Below are 6,937 nucleotides of genomic sequence, written 5' to 3'. Positions count from 1 at the left end.
GGAGTTAAACAGCTTGTCTAAGTGGTTAGATAGAGATCTGTTTAGAATTATGTAAAATTATTAAGTAAGGGCCCAGTTTGTAAGACAGGAAAGAACTGGCCCTCTAAAGAAAAAATGTCTAGGGAGGAATATTAATTCAGGGACTCATTTCAGAGACAAGGCAGTGGGCCATAGGTGAGAAGAGACACTGGCCTGTGTCTGAAGCATTGTCGTATTTCTGACCTTTCTTCTATTCTCTGAGGATGCAAATGAATAAATACATAGAGCCTTTGTGAGGAAAGCTAAGTGCTTTGTAACAGTTCTGGGAAGAATCTAACTTATTTGGAGAACAAGTGTCATCTTCAAGACAAGATACATCAACTGACACTGAATTTCTTATCATCGACATAGTGGCAGCCTTCCCTGGCCCTCACAGTCTGGCTGCATGAGGTGTCCCTCTTCTGAGTTCTGATAGCACCCTGGGCATACACTCAAAGGAACACTTAAATTATTTTTTGAGAATCTTTTCTTTTTTTTTTTTACTTCAGAGTGGAAGGTAGAGGGAGAGAGAGATAGAAACATCAATGATGAGAGGGAATCATTGATCAGCTGCCTCCTGCTCGCCCCCTACTGAGGATTGAGCTTGCAACCCAGGCATGTGCCCTGACCAGGAATCCAACAGTGATCTCCTGGTTCATAGGTCAACGCTCAACCACTGAGTCACACCAGCCAGGCAAGATTCTTATTTTTTTTATCTGTTTTTCCCACTAGACAGTGAACTTCTCAAGAACCCAGGCATTGTTAGCATTTGTGTGGTTTTCAGTTTTCCAGGGACTCTTATCAGAGATTGGAAGGCAGGCATACTTTCCCACTCTGGGAATCATGTTTCATTTTCAGGTGCTCCATAGGCCAATTGGCCCCTTTCCAGATGAGGTGATTCATTCAAAGGTTAGCGCCAGAGCTGAACTCCGCCGAAAGACCTGGTGGTAAATCAGATTGAAATATAATACTGAGTTTCACCAGTATTGGGGCTGAACTCCAAAATGAATGCTCTATACAAAACTGCTCACTGGCATGTGTTCAGTCCTTACATTGGCTTCAATCCAGATGTCTGCCTGATGGCACTGTAGACGGGCCCCAGGTGAGCTTCCTCTGCTGTGTCCGCCATACTTATATGGGAGATGCTAAAGAAACAGATTGCTCAGAGACATCTTTAGGGCCAGAAAGAATTCAAGCACCTTCCCTGTGGCCGATCTTCATGGGAGGGGTGGGGCATGGGGCAGGGCAATACAGGTCTGGGAGATTCTGATTTATGTCCCAGGTCATGTACCCAGATCCCAGATAGGCAATCAGAAACTTTATTATGTTCCTTGCAGGTTCCAGATCATCAGACCTAATCCTAGATAAGAAACGTGTTTTCACCAAATCTGTGGGTTATGATCCGTCCATCTACCCCCTCAGGTGGAAGTTATCACAGACACTGCCTGTGTCAGTGCAGACACAATTATCAGTTTGAAAAAAAAGAGAGAGAACGTCCATGGGTGTCCCAGGAAGCACTGGCCTCCTGAGCTGGTCATTATCTCCAGAGCAATGAGAAGGCCTTTCGGAACTCCTCCTTCCTCTGCTGCCCAGGCTCCGGGGATGAGACAGGAATGCACTGTTCTTAGGTCAGGAGCACACAGAGAGGAGACTTTGGAATGAAGAGCTCATATTTGTTGAAACCTTTGCCCGGAGCTATAAACCGGTGCTCCGCGTGGCAGGGCTGTCTCTGACTCTGGAACAGAGAACAAAGAGCATATTAGTTAGTCACACTGAGGAAAACACCGAAGATGCAGAAACCAGGGGGGTGTTAATAACATCTCCCGGCCCCTCCCCGTCGGGAGAACCACCTGTCTTCCCTTCAACTCCTCCAGGGGAGATTTCTTGGAGCATTTTGGTTCCAAATCTGGGTATTTTCTACAATAAAACTAATACCAAAATCACCCCTCAGGCCCTAGAGCAGTGGTTCTCAACCTTCCTAATGCCGCGACCCTTTAATACAGTTCCTCATGTTGTGGTGCCCCCCAACCATAACATTATTTTCATTGCTTCTTCATAACTGTAATTTTGCTACTGTTATGAATTGTAATGTAAATATATCTGATATGCTATATGTGTTTTCCGATGGTCGCGACCCACAGGTTGAGAACCGCTGCCCTAGAGATCCATTTCTAATGCTGATGAATTCAGATCTTTCCTGGAGTCGTAAACTTCAATGTGGGCAACAACCTGGAAGTCCACATTTCACTTCATTGTAGAGGTGACGGAGTGACTTACAATCCAATATCACGAAGCCCCTCAGAGGCCTACCAATCCCTGCTACACCTGCCAGGTTCTTTAAAACATTTATCTGAGTCATAAATATAATAAATTTTCATTGAAGAAAAAAATGTCAAATTATGTGAACTATTAAAAAAAGGAAAACACTTTCATAATCCCAGCACAATTACACTTTGTTCAGATTAAAAATAAAACTAACGTGTTAAATCTTACAGAATAAAAGGGGGAAATGTGGATTTCTTCGTTTGATGTTTAAATCTTAAATTTTGGCAACTTAGCACATAAAACATCAAAGCACACTTGAACGGGTCCGAGGCAGGCTGTAGATTACAACAGGGCGTGAAACATTGTGAAATCAGCCCAGCTCCATGGGAGTGTGAACAGCACGACATTCTCTGTAAGATCCTGGCAGTGCCCAGAAAACCCTGCACTCCTAATTGGCCACATCCTGCTACCATCACTTGCAGGGCACAGCCCATAATCAGTGGAGGGATTCCAGAGGTGTGTGATATTACCCCTGAGTTCTTATTGCAGACACTACATTTCAGGCCATTAAATCTGAGAGACAGCAACCTAGAGCAGGTGGTGAGATAGAGGGATTGTGCTTTGCAGGTTTGCATTGACCTTCCACTGAGTAGGGGTGTCAACAGAAGCCTCCAGCTGCCCTGCAGAGGTCAAGAGGCAGATCTTCGTAGAGTGGTTTCCAGCATTATGTGAAGTTATCCAGGCTTAGAAGGGAGTTCTGGTGAGAATGAGGATCAGCTAAATGCTAAGCCAGGCCCTGCCAGCCATAACTCCATGTACAAAGTGCTGGGTTCCCTCTGATAATTCAAATACCCACTTGGCATATACGTAGTTATTACAATATTGTTGACTTTTCCTATGCTTTGCTTTACATCCCCACGCTGATTTTGTAACTACCGTTAGCACTTCTTAATCCCATCACCGTATTTTTTGAAGGTTGCTATGTTTCATTGCAGATATATTTCTTTTCACTGTACTTCCATTCCTACTCAGAAATACTAAATTCTCTCCTGTTTTATGGAAAAACTAGGTAAGATATTGAAAGGGGCCTCTACTAGGAGTAAGAAGACAAATGTATCCTCACTTCAACCAGCCACATATTTGGGGGTCCAGGCAATCACTTAGCCTTACAGAGCCTAGAGTTCTTCATGTAGGAGATTGGAAGGATACTATAGGCCTATTATTTTCCAAGTTTGTTTTGGTTTGTCTTTGACAGTTTAAAGAGAATGAACATCTGGTAATGAATAAAGGACATAAGTAGGAGATTATAACATTAGTTTAAAGGGTATGTGTTGAGCAATAATGAAAGAATATGAAGACACATCAGTTACAATGTACTTGCAACACTTTTTTGTCTCCAGGCCAACAGAACTCAGCTGCCTATTTACCACCACTCCAAATGTGCCTGAGCATGCGCCCTTGTACTTATGTCCTACACTGAGTCAGTAAAGGAGCATTTCCAGCAATTTGTTCAATGTCCACTCAATAAATAATCTTGAAAGAAAGGGAAAGGTTAGGGATAACCTTTAATCGTAAGGAAAATACAGAGTTTCGTTCATTATTCTCTGAGAAGTGTGTCCTCATTATAGATATATTTCCTTTGGGAAGACAAAGTGAATGAAAAGGATGGTGTTAACAAGAACAGCTATACAGAAAGCAATGTACTGTGTGAAAGGACTTTGACATAAAAGAAAATGAAAAAGTGATTCTAATGAAATTTTATCTCTAGGGGCATATATAATCAAACTCCTCAAGTATAAGTGCTTTTTATTATATTCTTGTCTTATCCATTTGTTTGTATTTAGTATTTCATTCTAAGATTATAGCTGAATAAACTTCTTTATGTCTGTAGATTTTATATCTTAGTGGAATATTTGCATATGAATGTTTTCAACAAAGTATCAAATCATTGACAATTTATGGAACATGAAGAGCTGAATTAATAAATTTGTTTGAAGAGAGGAAAAAGCCTCATTGCTCCTGGGCTCTTAAATATTGAACATTGTGTTTTATGAAGTGATATGAAAATGTATTTCTAATGTCAAAATATATAAACTTATGAAGGAATTAAAATGGGCTTATATCAAGGGGTTAGAGAATATGAGGCTTGGAAGATAACTTGAAGCCAAATGGGTATAGGGTCTTGAAAAACCCTATAGCTTGAGCATAACCTCAGAGATCAATTGGTATTTAATTAATCCTTTAATCTTGTTTTCAGAAAAATAAGGTTGTAAAAAATTCCTCCAAATTCTTATAAACCCTTCCCAGGTGTACAAACTAGAATTGATCATGAGGAATCTGGCCTATAGACAGTGGGTAACCACTGTAGATTCTGAGTTTAATTAAAAGAATGGCACAATCATAATTGTTTGGAGGCGATCTCCTGTGGTGATTGAGGATCAATTGGCTGAGGAGATCCTTAAGGCCAGTTCAGAGCCTCTTGTGATGGATCTGAAGTCATAAAAATCAAGACAAAGGTGATGATATCCAAGGAAATGGGAGGAAAAGGGACAGAAGTGGAAGTATGGCTTGGAGTCTGGATTTACACTATTGCTGCTGACACTGTGCCTTAACCTTCCTCACATTTCATCATCTGAAAACTGGAACTGAATTAGAAGATCTCTAACAGATCTGGCATCTGTGACTAAAATGAACATCTGGAAGTAGGTCAAGAGTAGATTCCATGCAGAACTTATCCCTCTTCCTTTCCATAGAGTTCAGCTGTACATGCCTGGTCCACACCAGCCCTATCTTGTTTTCTCTCTTGAGAATCTGAGAAACACAGATTGGAAATTATAGTTGAATTACATTGATGGTAGAATGCTAAACACAAAGTCTGTGAACTCTTACCAATGGGATCTCAAAGTTCCTAAGGACTAACTGTTTATACCCTGGAACCCATACAATACCCTATATTCTTTCATAAAGCGAGTGAATATATTGGTGCAGCTTCTTTGGAGTGGAGGGAAATTTGATAATATCTGTCATCACTTTTTAACTCTGTGATGCTGAGCTTTATTTCCTCCCTGGCAAAATGGAGCGACCAATACCTACCTCCTAGTTTTAATCTCAAAGATTAAATGGGGCACAGTGCCTAGCACATAGTTAGTACTTAATACGTATCACTTCCTGTCTTGGTCAGCTCAGGTAGCTGTAACAAAATACTACAGACTGGGTGGCTTACACAGACATTTATTTCTCACAGTTCCGGAAAGTCCAAGATCAAGATGCCAGCAAGGTGGTTTCATTTTAAGACCTCTTTGCTTGGCTTGAAGGCAGCCAACATCTCATATCACTTCTTTGTGTGCCCAGAGAGAGAGTGCAAGCGAGCTCTCTAGTATCTCTTCTTTTTTTAGATATAAATCTTTATTGTTGAAAGTATTACATATGTCCCTTCCCCCCTCCGCCCCCCCCTTGGCTTCTCCCCCCCACCTGCCAAGCCTTTACCACCCACTGTCTGTGTCTATGGGTTATGCATATATGCATATGAGTTCATTTGTTGATCTCTCCACCCGCCCCCCCCCCCCGCCCCCGCACACTACCTTCCCCTGCCTTCCCTCTGAGGTTTGACAGTCTGTTCGATGTTTCTATGTCTCTGGGTATAGTTTTGTTCATCAGTTTATGTTGTTCATTAGATTCCACATATGAGTGAGATCATGTGATACTTACCTTTCTCTGATTGGCTTATTTCACTTAGCATAATGCTCTCTAGGTCCATCCATGCTGTTGCAAATGGTAAGTGTCCTTTCTTTTTTTACAGCTGCATAGTATTCCATTGTGTAGATGTACCACTGTTTTTTAATCCATTCATCTGCTGATGGACACTTGGGCTGTTTCCAAATCTTAGCTATTGTAAATTGCATTGCTGTGAACATAGGTGTGCATATATTCTTTCTGATGGGTGTTTCTGAGTTCTTGAGATATATTCCTAGAAGTGGGATCACTGGGTCAAATGGCAGTTCCATTTTTAATTTTTTGAGGAAACTCCAAACTGTTTTCCACAGAGGCTGCTCCAGTCTGCATTCCCTCTAGTATCTCTTCTTATAAGAGCACTAATCCTATCATGGTATCCCATCCTCATGACATCATGTAACCCTCAAAGGCTCCACCTCCAAATATCATCACATTGGGGGGTAGGGCTTCAACATATAAATTTGGAGGGGGGCACAAAAATTCAGTCCACGGCACCATCATATGCATAAGCACAGTTTTAAGGAAGGAAAAAAATGTTTGCTCAGACTGGTTTCTATTGGAACAGATGCTAAGAAATCTATTTCAGGATTTCATGTTTAAGCTAGGATTTCATTTTTTTTCTAAATTGGAGAATATATTCCATAGTTTTCTTCTTAAGTCCTGAGGCAGGAACAGAATCATCCTACCAAGCATGATGATTCTCTCTCTCCCTCCCCTTCCCCTCTCTAAATATCAATTTAAAAAAGCATTTAAAAATATTTCATATTACAATCCCTTCCCAAGGTATAGAAAGGAACTATTTCCTCACAGATGCATTTCAAAAGCAAGAAGGGGTTCAGGAAGGTGCGAAGGGGTTGAGGAAGGGGTTCAGGAGGTACAATGGCAATTGGGCTTTGGCCACAGGATAGTTCCGGTAACGCTT

Source organism: Myotis yumanensis, unplaced genomic scaffold (genome assembly GCF_028538775.1).
Source record: "Myotis yumanensis isolate MYYU_CA2020_CCGP unplaced genomic scaffold, mMyoYum1.0.hap1 SCAF_11, whole genome shotgun sequence".
NCBI classification, from domain to species: Eukaryota; Metazoa; Chordata; class Mammalia; order Chiroptera; family Vespertilionidae; genus Myotis; species Myotis yumanensis.
The sequence above is the reverse complement of the archived record's forward strand: the minus strand, read 5'-3'. Positions refer to the sequence as shown.